This window comes from Rhagoletis zephyria, unplaced genomic scaffold (assembly GCF_001687245.7).
Source record: "Rhagoletis zephyria isolate East Lansing unplaced genomic scaffold, Rhagoletis_zephyria_1.1 Rzeph_scaffold_02015, whole genome shotgun sequence".
NCBI lineage: Eukaryota > Metazoa > Arthropoda > Insecta > Diptera > Tephritidae > Rhagoletis > Rhagoletis zephyria.
In genome coordinates this window covers 19,385-34,904 of record NW_016159099.1, presented here as the reverse complement: position 1 = coordinate 34,904, position 15,520 = coordinate 19,385, and the positions used below count along the sequence as shown (strand labels likewise).

At 32.8% G+C, this 15,520-nt stretch overlaps 1 protein-coding gene across 1 annotated transcript in view; it reads right to left on the bottom strand.

Annotated features, from left to right (window-relative positions):
* The window catches only part of LOC108365837 (uncharacterized), a 36,308-nt gene that overhangs the window by 15,641 nt on the left and 5,147 nt on the right, over positions 1-15,520 (bottom strand). The gene's annotated exons all lie outside the window — the stretch shown is intronic.

Genomic DNA, 15,520 nt, shown 5'->3' with positions numbered 1-15,520 from the left:
GGGTTTAGGAATCTGCATGAATCGAACTTTCTCTAGCTTACTTCGTTGGATTTTTTTTTTGGGGCTCTTGCAGCGTCCACTGGGAATGCCCATATTTAAGTAATATAAATTTTCTGAAAGTTCATTATATTTCTGAGCAGAATATGAGGGCTTATTTCGTGCTTTGGGAATAATTATGCCAATGGTTAATTTAAATATTCATATCCCTGTAACTTCATTTGAAAAAAAAATATAAATTATTTATTAATTAATGAACGGGTAGGACATGTCGTATGAGTGATGTACAATTGACTGCCTGTCTAAGCCCCCTCCAAGTTAGCGCGGTTATGCTTATGAAATCGAAATATTCAGTTCAATGTTTAAATAAAATTAAAATAATATTTGTTAGTCTTTGCAAATATCCGGGGCGTGTTTAGGTAATAACTGCATTTAGGACAAATTCAGTAACCATAACTCACTAAAAGTAAAATTTGAGGAAATGCGAAAAAATCAAATACTTCCTTACATATTTAACTTAAAATTTCTTTCCAAATCAAATGTTCTTTCTTTATTTTTTAAATATTCTTATCCACATACAATACATACATTGTTATGCTTGTGTGTACAATTAAATATACGTACATATGTATATTTATTACGGCCATCTACAATTTTTAATAGTAGCAAAAATACAATATTCGTCTTAAATGCCGCCAATAAATTTTCCTAATTAAAAATTTAGCTAATTAGGTCAAGCCGTCACCGTTGGCAAGAATTTGTGGGCAACCGTAACCATCTAGCTGACCACATGAAACAATTTGTGCGGCTGTTGCAGCATACGACAGGCAAAGACACCAAAACACATATATGTACATACCATCACAAACAGGCGTACGCCAGTCTAGGTCAAATTAATATTTGCTTATTAAAAGCACCTGCTGCCACAAGACACGTACACATACAGCCATACAACCACACAATATCGGCCTACAAACACAAATTCAACTACCTTATCCACAAAGTCGCCCAAAAGCAAATTTAGCGGCTACTAACTCAAGCGGTTTTATCCAAAATTAACTAAAAATTGTTGCTGTGAGTTTAATGCAAATTGATTTTGACTGATTAAACTATTGCGAAACAGTAAGGGAAATATTTATTACTATAGCGCCATGTTCTTAATACATAGTACAAATGCGATTTTTGATCATTAGACGGAGGTTGGCTACCGCGAACTGCTGCATTTTTTTTTCTAGAAAAAATAGATGCGATCTTCTTCGTCTCAGTACTGACTTTCTTCTTACGTCGATTTTGGTCCAGTTTTGAGTGGCTTTCTCCTCGCCGCTGCTTTGAGCGCATTGTTGGTCGAGATTTGCACGTCGTACGCGAACATATAAATAACGAGTTTGTTGGAAATTTAGTCCTCTACAACTTTGTCATTTAAATGTGCCACTTATTTCAAATAGAAATTGCTCAAAATTCGAAAAAACCGCGCCACTTACCTAATTTTGGGCATTTTTTGCATATTATTAGCAATAATTAATTGTTAAAAAAAAATGATAGGCACATGAAAATTGTGGAGAATCGAATTCTCTATAAATCAGTTCTCCACCTTTTTTCGCGAGAAGTGCAAAATTTGCGCGCAAATCGTAAAAACTCAAAATCCATGATGGCGGACGTTTCCCATATCGCAATTGGGGGGAAAATTTTAATTTCGTATTTACCTAAAGAGGAGACACCAAACGATAACAAACAGCCGGAGAAAATTCGATTTAGCCCGCAGCCGATTTGTTAGCCGTTTTGCAAACAAAAGTTAAACGGTTTTAGGCGATTTCGCTATTTGCCGCATTTTATTAAAATTTAAATATATGTACATATAAGTTTCCATTTTTACATGTTGGGCGACCTAAAATCTATTAGAAACTGCTAGCCTTATCTCGGAGAAAATTTTCATGTAATATTGAAATAATTTTCTCTAATACGACAAGTCTTAAAATACTGGGCCGATTCAATGATTTTTATTTTATGTGAATATACAGTGACCCAAATATGAACTGGGACGCGACATTTCAGCTTATTATTTTTTTATGAAGGTATAGCTGATTACTTACAAACACCATTCAAATCCAAATTTCATATTTTATGCAAAAATTATGAAAATTCTGTATTTTTTTTAATTTAAAATTTTAGTACTTATAGTAAAGTGCAAATTTAAGGTAGCTGGCACTTATCGTTGATTATTGAGGATTTTTTGTTGACGGTGCATTTTTCTCCATATAAACAATTTTAGAACATAATTTGTATAGAAACAATTTATAATTACAAAAAATCAACGGCAAATCCGAGCTACTTAAAATTCTCACTATAATATACTAAATTTTAATGTTGTAGGCCAAACATACCATTTTGTAAATATGCAGATTAAAAAGTTAAATGTTGGTTAAATTTTTGCACAAAGTCTGAAATTGATACTTATATGGTATTTGTTGAGTAATCAGCTATATTTTCATAACAAAATTAAATAAAAATAGCTAACACTTGCTAAATCCTCGCGTTCCATTTTAAAATCGGTTAGTATTTTTTTGTTTAAATATTTTTTTTTGATAAAAAAGGTATTTTTTCCTTTAAATGTGTTTTTTTCTAATTTTTATATACGAAGTATACAAATATGCACATCAAAAAAAAAGCGGTTTAATCGCCTTTAGAACGATACCAATTTTGTAAAAATCGGTTAGTAATTTTTTTGTTTAAAATATTTTTTTTCATATAAAAAAGGTATTTTTTCATTTAAATGTGTTTTTTATAAAATTTTTATATACGAAGTATACAAATGTGCACATCAGAAGAAAAGTGGTTTAGTCACTTTTACAACGATATAGTTATATCGGTTAAAAATGGTTTGAAATATAAGGAATTTAATTTTTCGAAGAGCTGAACTTTGACCCCTTATAGCACCTGTATTATAATGTGCACAAAATAAGTTTTATACCATTTAAATAAGAGCAAAAGGAGGACTACGTATATACTTTTAGGTTTTTAGTTATTTACATGCAATAATTAAATATAATTTTTACCAAAGGAGGCTAACTTCGAAAATGGGGAAATAATTTTTTTACCTATGACTCAATCTCATAAAAAAATTGGTTTGGTCCAATACCCAGAAAAAAAGTTGATTTTCCGTACAGTGTAATTGATTTATTTTTTTAAATAATTTGAATACAATTTTTTAAAAGGTAGCAACTCTTTTCAAAAAAGTAAAACCTTATTGCTCATCCACAGTCCAAGGCTTTTAGTTTGACGCTTCATTTTGGAAAATCGTATGAACGGTGCGGATTTGATGGCATTGAATAATTTGAATTTACTTATTCAACAGGTGGCAACTCTTTTAGAAGAACTAAAACCAGTTTGCACATCTACAGACCAATCACTCTAATTTGACATGCAGTTTTTTTGAAATTCGGGCGAACGGTGCAGATCTTTTATGCGGAACAAAAAATGCCTTCGCGTATTATAGATATAGATACTACAATCGGTAAAAAGACCGAAGTGTGTATTGAAATTCGCTATAGGAACGGCAGTGCTCTTTAACATTGCGTTAAAACATTGATTCATGGGTCGCATCTGGTAACGCTATGGCTGTTAAACCCAGTTCTGACCGACAACGAAAACACTTTGATATTTATTCTTTGATATTTATTACATTGTTTGTTTACAGCTTTGCTACAAAGAAAAAAAAAAACTAAATTAAAACACTTTTCTTTCATTTTCTTTTCATTAACAACCTTTTTCTTTTATTCTTATTTTAATTTGGCCAGAAAATTAACAATAAATCCGAACTGGCGCATTAGAGATGATAAAATATGATTCGAATGAGTGGAACGTAGTTTTTAAGTAGTTTTCAGCGTAAACTGGTTTTCGTTTGACAGATTTTACATGGACGAAAACACAAGTTTTATATCGAAAACTAGTTTTAGCAACGAACACATGTTTTCGATGTTGGTCAGAACATGGTATTATATTCGTCTATGTGAGACCTCTTATGGTCAGCCAGCATAACCTCTCTCAACCTATAAAATGTACATTATTTGCTTTTTTATTGTTTCCCTTTTAGGCGTTTTTTCGTTATATGTGGCAGCACCGAGCCTTCATTGGTGTTGAATTTGGCATTTTTTTTTAACTTTATAAAAGAACACTGAGTATGCTAGTATTTTTTGTTTGTCAAACTTATGTACAAATAAGATTAAAAAATATTATATTTGAATGATTTAGATAGCTGATCCTTACAGCCGGTTTCCCCAGCAATTTAAATGGAAAATGGTTTTTTATTTTCTGTAAATTTCCACATAAAATTCAAAAAATTAAAATCATTCTTCACCTAAATAAATTGCTTTCGTGAAATTGGCTGTTCGTGATTGTGCATTTTATGCCAAGAAAGAAACAACCAAACTCAAAGGGACTTAATAACGAAAAATAAATTATAAGACCTCCACAATATCACGCTTCCTTTTTAACGCAACCGTAGATAAAGTTTCCACGACAAGAGATGGCATTAAAAATAAGTTTCGCATCCTTTATATTTATGAATAAAAAACGATTCGTTTTAATTTTTACAGCATGAATCCGGTTTTCCCATATGAGTATGAGTACGTGATGTATGTATGTAAATAATAAGTATGATTTTAATGACTTCTAACACAATTTTCTGATGCATTGGTATTAGCGCATTAATGAACCATCAAATTTTTATGAGTTTCAATGATAAATCGAAAAAGTTTGACGTATTAGCTTTTTACGGCAGAGTGGTTCCTTTTTCGCACCAATTATTTTCTTCTTCAAACTGCTGACAAATTGTGCGAGTATGCAAATGAGGGGATTCATTTTTGTCTTTTGTTAAAGAAGGAGATTTTAATAAAAGTGAAAGAAAATACTCACATAAATTAGCGACTTCAGTCGAAGCAGGACTTTAAGTCAAAAAGCTGCAGAAAATTAATGGTACATACAAAAAAAAAAGAAGAAACTCAGCTTGACTATGAAATAAACGATGAGTAGAGGCATAAAATTTGAACATTACATCGCCACAAAAAAATTAAAGGAATATGTTATGGGTGTGTATATTTAAAATCACAAAATTAAAAGATGTCGCATGTAGTAGATTTATTGATAGCCGCATTATAGCTTGGAAATGTGAAGCAACATTTTGTGCATAATATTTATTAGGCTTCTGATAAACGCTGGCAATGTAGTCGATCATTGATATATGTTGATTGCTTTTTAATATTTATTTGTTGTAAAATATTACCTTCAACAACCACATAATTTCATATAATTTTGAGCTTTTGTCGAAATACACGTTTTTTAGAGAGAGTTTGTATTTCACATCGAAATTTTTTATCACATTTTTGTTCACAATAATCTTTTTGGAAAGAATTGAAATTTTAAAACTGCAAAAAGCATACAATAAAAACTTTTAATGCACATCATTAACCCTTTTCACTTGTCGTCTGAGTCTGTGTGAACTAAGCATGAAGTAAGTACATCAAACTGAATGAAGCTGAGTGGAAAACTTGGCGTTAAAATAAACTAAACTACAAATAACCTCCCAGAAAAACTGGTTCACAGTGGAAAGGCCATTTCTCAATTTATCTTCGTTTTTTTATTATCGCAGCAATTTCCTTGGCGAGCGACAAGCACTGCATGTGTATTTATTTATTTATTGATTTACTTTTGTTGAATAGTGGGTGGCCACATGTGCAGACATTTTTCATGTTTGTGTGCATGTGCTGCGAATGGGCGTTGAATAATAAATTTCAATAAAAGGCTAATAAAAACCTCTCAAACAACTACAGCTGCGCCAGCAGCAAGACACCAATAAGAAAAATATATATATATAAATCTGCTTAAAGTTTTCAGACAAAAAGTTACAAGGTCAATAATGAGAGTCATGTTTGTTGAAGTGGAAAATATATGGTGTCAAAAAAAGTTCATTTAGATTGAAAAAAAACTATTAAGCATAAGTCTAATATTGGGTGGGTAGTTTTGAAGGAGAGAAGACGCATCAATGCCAGTTTTTGTTTTTGAAATGCTTGAGCTGGTAAACTTTATGAAGGTAAAATACTAAATCCTTGCACAAACTCTCCGTGTATTTATTAAAAGACTGTCCCAACTCATTATAGTGAGTAAAGAGTTCATAAAAGGAGAGTGTGATTTTTTTATTAAAATTTTTTTTTTGGGAGATTTCAGGATTCTGTAGGGACTTCTCCTTAACCTTTATTTTTAACTAACAAAAATATAGGTGCTTTAGATTTTATGATACATGATATCTTTTATTCTTTTTATGTGGCGGTATGTCCACCGAGTGCAATAAAGTAGGTCAGTCGCTTCGCTTCTCTGCCAACTAACGCTAATTGAAAATCCCAAGTAAAGGCAATGTTTCTACTGGTCTCTATCGTAGAGGAGACATTTTCATTCCTCCGCCAGTGGATTTTGCATGATATACTTTCAGACTTGAAGGGATTATATCCGGTCGTACCTCAGTCTTTGTTGAATCGTCTTTGATATTAGACATCGCATAATCTTTCTCCAGAATACTCCATAAGCTATCAATTTATTGTTCATGCTTTTGCGTTACTATACTCGATACGGAGTACTTGTTGCCATGAGTGATTCGCCGTAAACTTTCGCAGTGAGTTCTAATGCATACATCGCGGCGTATAGCCAACTTCTTTTCGTAATATCGAGGGATGCTTTAAGTTCGAGAAAAGGGTGATTTGTGCAACTTCTACTCCCACGGTTGTACAGGTGCATATCGTCGCCTGGGTAAAAGATTGTCGTAAGCGCCATTTTGACGATTTTTAGTTCTAGATGCAGACATATATTTTGAAATAAGGTATTTCGATTGGTGCTATCAGTTTTTAGATATCTCCTTTAGTTTCCGAGATATTGACTACAACTGTTTCGATAATTTAGTAAAAATTTAGTTGGTGATGCAGTCATATTAAACGAATCAATATCTTAAAAATGGCGTTCTTCATTTTTGGATATCGCCTTTAGTTTCCGAGATATTGAGTAAAAAGTGCCGTTAATTTGGTAGAAATTTTGATCACATTTTGCCGTATTTCATACAAAGTGGATGCCAGATTGTGGACAAATGACGCTTACGATAAAATTTGACTTAAGAAAATCATAAACTTAAATGTAATAAACAATAAACATTAAAAATTAAATAATTTAAGAATTTTTCGAAATAGTAACATTTTCAGAGACTTTGGAGAAAATCTATCTTCGCGATTTCCCACAACCTGCCGAAAGTAACATACGACAATTTTTTGCCCAGGCGACGATATGCAAATACCAGGTTGGTAAGGGGATACACAATACTCTTGATGAAACCTGTATACTATGTTAATCGCTATTTAAATTATTTTATGGTAGTCCATAAAATACCAACATTTAAATTTTGTATGGCGTCCACTTTTATTTTGCTTTACGTAGAAAATAAATCATCCACCAAAATTAAAAGAAAAAAAATTAGGTGTCGCTACCAGGGTTTGAAGAATTACTATTATTTTTTCTTTAAATCTCAAAAATAAGGTAAAATTTTAATTTTAACTCTGATAGATTTAACATATTATTGAAATATAATCATATAAATTTTATAAACTAGCTGAGCTATACCTGGTCAAACTGAAAAAATTTTAGAATTTTTGCGATTTTAGGAAAATAATTTTTTTTCAAAGCCTGGTCGCTAACTAAAACTAAAAAATAAAATTGTGGATGTTCTACGCTCACAATAAAGGAGTTATCCATGTTTGCCTTTATGATAAACATATGATAACCCCGGAAAAAAAGATATACATATTTCAGAGTTTAGGAATTCAAAACACAGACTAATTAAAATTAAAATTTTTAAATTCAGAGACGCATATTTTTTGCTTAAGCTACTTATGTAAATGTGATTTTTTTTTTTTGTTTTCAGAACGAAGATGGCACAACGCCGAAAATGATTTGTCTCTAAACCAAAATTGACAACGGTTGATGGAAATTCGCTCCACAATAAATTTTTTTGTTTTTTCCCTCCTGTATTTGTAACAAATTGTAAAGTTTTTCTTTCGGCTTAGTAATTGAAAAAAAAAAATATTTTTACTACTCACTATGTATGAGTGTGTTCTGAAATGCATCAAGTCAAAGCATCAGTCTCTTTTATTACAACGCTTTTTCTAAACTATAATTGATGGAAATGCCTTATATACGCAACTAAGTTCCAATTCGGCATTTAACCGTGGTTGCGCATATTTGACATTTCCATCAATTATAGTTTAGAAATAAAAGAGACTGATGCTTTGGCTTGATGCATTTCTGTACACGCAATATAACTGATACTTTTTTTCTCATGACTATTATTAAAAAAACCCCAAAACGTAAGTGAACATAAAAAGTCGTGCTTCCTCACGAATACAGACAGACATACATTCATGATAAGTCTTTTGTTAGCGCAGTACCTTCGTCCGGGAAGCCATAAAATTTTATAGTCATTCAGTGCCAATATCGAAGTTCCTACAGCATTGGCTTTCGACGAAATGTAATTTGCCCAAAATTTTCATTTTTATGACTTTTGAAGAAAAATTACGTGGACGTACCCGCACGCACGCTCTCATGCATATATAACCATATACGAAGATGTTGTGCAAATATGCAAAAATGGCCATCTTTTGTTCGCACAATTTGTATTTAATGTACTTTTATGTTTTCTCTGTGCTATTGTTCGGACTCAAACAAGCTCTCATTGACATAACAATAACAGCATTTAACAATGTAAGCGTATCAACATCAACTCTTTCGAATGCCATTGCTTCGTTTTTATTCGAGCTGGTGTGCTAGTGTGTTGTTGTGGTTCATTTTTGCCATTGTTATGGGCACTCTCTTTTTCTTGCCATTGAACCCTTTAAGTATTCGATTATGAAAAGCACCGCTTATCCTGACGCAATCTCTCCCATTATTTATTTATTTGCTTATTTTATTCATTTTTATTCTGCTGTTACGTAGCTGTTTGTACTCGTACTACCATTTGTATGTACATACATATTATTTGTTGCGCATATCCTCACTTTATTTTTGGTGGTGCAAATGTGACACTTGAGGTTTGCACCGTTGTTCAGAATAAAATTTTTCTTCACAGATTTGTTTTACTTATTTTTCTTTTGCTGCCGCTTGATGACAAAGGGATATCCCTAATTGAATCGCACGTTGAGGTTACTTCGATCGTTAAGTGATTGTTAAGTGGCGGTGAAGGTTCGGGGCAATGCGATTATGAGCTTAAAGGAATTTTGATAAAACGCATAAAGATTTGTTTTAACACGTGTGACGCGGACAATGATTTCTGTGATAATCTTCAAGGGGGTTTCGTAAAACATTTAATGATAAAAATCTTAAGAAATTGAAAATCGCCTATACAAAAGTACTTATATCTTAGGGCGGTTATCACGTTACTTTTACTATCATTTATCCTCATCTTTATGCTTTTTAACTAAAGGCCGGTATACAGGCGGTCTCTGTTGCATTCTTTGAATAGCTGTTTCCCTACTTTACAATGTTATTTTTGTGACACGAAAAAGAGAAAATAAAAAGATTCTGATTTCGATAACATAAAAACGAAAGAAAAAACATTGTTTTGCCATCAGAAATTTGTGGTCAGAAATTCTTAATTTTTGTTATTTAGATTCCAAAAATACTTCGAGGGTTTTGAGGGCTTATATTCAATATCCTCTATCTGCACTTTTCGCAAAAATGAAATTCTAATATACAGGGTCCACCTAAGACTTAACTGTCATTGCCGATATTAATGATGACCTTGTATAGCGCTTGACAGAAAAATTGTATCGCTATGAAAAGGGCAAAAATATTGGTGATTTTTATAAAAAACGACTGTTGCCATAACAACTGAAGCTTGTCATATTATAAAAAATAAGTAAAGAACGCTTCATAGATTGAAACTTTTTTGAAAATCTTACTTCATAAAGCTCTTTAAATATATTTTATAAATTGGGCTATAAGGGTTTTGCGAGGGAGTTACAAAACAAAAATACTTTTAAGGCGCAGCGATGCATGCCGGATATTTGCTAGTTATAAATAATTTCGGAGAAGGGTTTGAAAATAATGAAACCTCAAGTAAAAATCAAGTGTCTTATGAAGACAGTATGATCGGAATTTCTGCTTAAGGCATATCTACCAGATAATATGTAGCAGATATTTGTTTTTAATTAACGAATTTCAATGAAGCCATAATTAATCGATTTAAAAAACTGTCTACATTTTTGTTTTTTTTTTTCTTCAATATAGCTTCTCAAAATTCATAATGTGCAATCGTAAATTTTTGTTCTTTTGTCACTCTCCCGTCGCTGTTTTCCATTTCTCCTATTCAGTACTAAGTTTTTCTAAGGGAATGCTACTCAGTATGCCAAAATTTGGGAACAAAATTTGTCTCTAACTGTCAATGAATCCACGCACAGTTTTCGAGCCATATTTTCAATTCCAATGACCTAGTGAAAACAGGCATTCAGATATTTAATATGCAACTGTAAAATCATTGTAAATTCCGGTTCAATCAAATATTTGATTCTAATTGTAAAGCCCATACGCTTATTGCAATCACCGAATTTGGATTAGTAGTACTACAACACGCATGAGTAAAATATATGTAATTGTTTCCATAAATCTTTGAATCGCTTTTCACATACCATTACAACAAAATATGTGGCAAAAATGAATAAACACATCCTCTCCATAACATTTTAATTCCCCCATTTACAATGCAAGTGCATATTGCCTCATCAAAAACGGACAGATAGTCCAAATTGTAAACCCGCATATTTATACGTAATATGAAAAATTAATAGCTTCCCATTTAAAGTTGAATGAATAACAGAAAAGCAAACTACATGATGCGCTGATGATACCAACAGTTGATAAACCAAAAAAATACAACAATTTCCGCCACAGTTCGGTTGAGTGATTGTCAATTAGATAAATTGTGATCACAACCGAAGCGAAAGGATAGTGAGCATTCTGTAGAACATACACATTCATTCATATGTATGCACAATAGGGTGGTCCAAAAAAGTAAAGTCGGAATTTGAATGCTCTCACTCTCTAGGATGGTTCTATATTGCAAATAAATAAAGCCCTATTTGTTATTTTGAAATCAAAAAGTATTTAGAGGTCGCTCAAATCGCTTAAAGTTTTCCATGTTTTTTATTTGGAAAAAATAAATTTTCGTATAAATGTTATAGAATTCTTGAAAATCAATCAATAGTTTTCGATCGACAGACTCTGGTTATCTTCAGGATACTTCCCAATTCTTTAGTTAACCATTTTTATAAGATGTTTTATTAGTACCCCGGGGGACTCCCCTCATTGCATTTTTTGGGGGTTTTGCGTACCTATAAAATATAGTTATTACAATAAAAAAGGTTAAATTAACAAGTAGGTATAATTACTGGGAATCTCCTACAAATTATTGGTTTTTAAGAATTCTTTACCATTTCTACCATGTAAAATACATGGAAAATTTTGAACACTTTGAGCGACCTCTAAATATTTCTCGAGTTCAAAATGAACAATAGGGTTATATATTTTTTTTTTGTATAGAACAATCCTAGGGGATGAGAGTATGAACATTACGACTTTACTTTTTCAAATGCATTTTTCGACCACCCTAATGCACACTCATACTCTAAGCAATTTATTCAAATGTAATATTGAAACTACAACTCTTGCAACACTGACAAATGTCACAAAATAAACTGAGAAAGTTCTGAACACATATGAAATGATAGCTCTGTAGTTGAACTAGCAGAATGCAATGAAATAAGCGGAGCGTAGAAATATAAAAATATACCCATACATAGTACATAGATACATACATATATACGCACATGCGATTATACAGTAAATAAAAAAAAAATAAATATTCGTATAAATGAAGGTTAGACAGTGAGTGTCATGGAAAATATGTAAAATACAAGTATATTTAGTTTACGTATGCAAGTACTTGTCTGTAGCAATTTGAAAATGGAAAAGAGAAATAAAGCGAGAACAAATTCTCTGACATTGCGACACTTTAACTGATTGACACTCCAATAGACAGCTTGCTGTTATTAACTGCGGCAAGCAGATCTGCGGAAGGAACTACTCGTTAGAGTGTTTGTGTAAGTAATAGCTTAGATGGTGGAAGGGAAGTGTTACTACCCAGCAAAAAACACGATTACCACAGAAGCGAAAGTGGAAACGAGCTAGGCGATGGGAATCGCTTACCCTTTCGCTTCAGGAAGGCCTTATTTTAACATGGGCATGTCATTGGCGGTAAGCCCTTACCCGCAGCATTACCTTCAAACGAAGGGAGAACGCATGCATAAACAGAATCCAGAGAAGCGAACAAAGAATGCCTTACAGAGAAACTAATGTAGAATGCCCAGATGAGTACATACTTATTTACATATATTAAATCAGAAAATGTGTTAAAAGATTAAAATTAATTAAAATTTATATAAATCAGTTTTTATACATACATATGTATGTATTTGGGTATTTAGATTTTACTTAAAAATCGGTATGTACATACATGCATATTTAATTAAGCTTAAAATTGTACTTCCTCACTCATGTACTTGACTTCATTGACTGACTTCAACTTCGCTGCAAATTGAACAAAGCAAAACATGATTTTTATGCGAGACAAATTTCCACAGAAACTAACGGTAGAAAAAGATTTTTTGGATATCCATTCTATTTTTCAGCTGGCTACGATGTAGCATTCTACTTTGCATTCCCTGAAATGAAGCAAAGAAGCGAAATAAAAAAAAAATATTGTAGGACATTCTACTTTGCATGCCCTGAAATGAAGCAAAGAAGCGAAAAAAAAATAAAATGTTGTAGGACATTCTACTTTGCATTCCCTGAAATGAAGCAAAGAAGCGAATTAAGAAAGAAATATTATAGGACATTCTACTTTGCATTCCCCAAAATGAAACAAAGAAGCGAAATAAATAAAATATTGTATGACATTCTACTTTGCATTACCTACAATGCCTAAAAGAAGTGAAAAAATTCGAAGGCATTACAACGCTATGCCTTCTAGAACACGTTACCACTAAAAGCGATTACCGATTTTTTGCTGGGTACGATGCATGTATGCTTGTTTATTTGTGTGTGTGTGTAAAAGTATTTGTGCTCTTCATAAACACTATGCGGCTATGTGACAGATGAGTAGCTACATCAATTCTGGAGGCGGTCGTTATTCGCATTTATAAAGGCGGTGTAGTACGATAACCGCAATGAAATGTATTTGTTTTTGTCTACGCAAAAATGTGCTTAGATGTCGAGGAATATTGGCAGTTTATTTTCGTACATGACTATGTATGTAGTCATCTAATGGACTAAGGATGTAAAAGACTTTGTTCTAAATTTAAAAGAGATATATGATGATGATATTATATAGAGCGACGGGGAAGTGGATGCGAATGAGCGAGGGAAAACTTGTTTGGCAATTAGTTCTTAAAGCCTTAAAAACAAGGTCTCGTTTCGAAGAGAGTTAAAACATCATAATATCACTATATAACGCACCACTACCAAGTGGAAAATTGTGAGCCACTGGATGCCGTTGTAGGCCTTTTAAATTTAGTTAGACAGCTTCTAATATTTAGATTATCAAATATTTGAGTGAATTCTCTAAAAGAAAGTTATCTTACAATTAAATTTTATTACATTTAAGCCCAAAACTGGTAGACAGCAAAACTTTATCATTTTGTAATATAACTAATCGCGGCATTTTTGGGTTACCTGTGGTTAAGTAACATGGCTCAATTAGGTATTTATTGTGTTGTACATTGTAGTACCACTTTTTGCATAGAATACCTCTGCAGGTAGGCCATTTGAAATTAGAAAAAGCGCTGAATGCTCAAAATATAATTCGGAAGGCAGCTGATTTCCACTACAGAGGGCTCCTCGAGAGTGTTAATGAAATGTGTGTTTAAACCTCAAATTCAGCGAAATCCGTATAGAATTAAGTGCTGAGATGATGTTGCATTATCGTCTTCCAAACAACTGCGGTAGTAGAGAACCGTGGCGATATTAAGTCGCAACGTATAGGTTTTCAAAGGTCAGTGTTCGGTCCGGATAGATATAAAAATGGAGAGTTGATGCTTAGGTAGCTGCAAAAGCCCATTTGTCCACCCTTGGTCGACTACAGGACAGAAAAAACTTTGAACTTTGAATGTCGAGGTCCCTGAACCGAAATAGACTCCTGTGCCCTCTATGTGCAAGGAAATGATATCGATGATACCCAGCTTAGCTACATAATTCATCAGACCTGCAATGTTTTGTGTTGAAACCTTATTTAGAAGTAGGTCGAAGTAATTGAGTAAGAGGTAGAACATTCCTTAGCCTGTTTCTATGGTTCGATGAGCTATCCTGAGGCTAGCTGCTTAGCTATACTGGTATGTAGCTGTCTCCTTTATAGCGGCCACCTTTGTTTGAAAAGCGCTGATAAAATGCGGCAGCCCGAACATTCGATTTACGGGAAATTCTTGATAAAATACACCTCCTGCAACTCTGCGGTCCAGCTTCTATTCATCCGTGAATATATCTAATGCACCTCTAGTTCAGAAGCTGGCATTCTCCTCTCCATTCTCAGATCCATTCCTTTCGAGGTATGTAATTTTTCCCCCAATGTCGGCAGGTACAATTCTGAGCATAGTGCTAAGGGCTAGAGCTGAATATATTTTAGCCCAGACGAAATAAAAAAGCACACCATGCCACAGTAATTGATGTTACGTATACGCCATGTGCTACACTTGTCATAAGTACTCTATAATCAAATGTTCGCTATGTTGGCCAAAGAACAATTTGTTTAGTTCTTCATGTAAGCTCACATATACTTATGTAGAAACGTATTTATATATTTTGAAAAATATTATTTTCCTTTATGCAAGAAAGTGATAAATCGAATGCAACAATTTAGCATAACCATATCAGTGCATATGTTGTGCTGATTATTCGCTTCAGTAAATATGTAAATAAACTTTTTTGCTCTCACAAAATTGAGAAAAACATTTGCTCCACAGTCTGCATAATATAGCTGGTCAGTGCTGCAACAACTGTCTTCATATCCTTCTTGTGTTGCTCAGCTCAGTGTACATATGTGTGGCCTTTGTTAGTTGACCCAATAACTTTTATCACCATCCATTTGTCTGCCATTATAAACATATATTTATTACTATATTTGACTATGCACAATATTTATATTATTATCTGTCAAATGATATCATTTGCGTCTGTCATAGAAATAGACTTGTGGGTGGCTACAAATGCTTAATTTTCCCTCGAACAGTGTCACAAATCTTTCTTACCATTTCAAATGGTTATTCAACAATATAATGAATAATGATAGGCGATTTTTTACAAATCTTAATTTTTCTAATAGCGGTTAAACCGGATTTTTTTCAGTTGAGTAATCAGCGTTTTCATCTAGTTTAGTTTATGTATATGCATA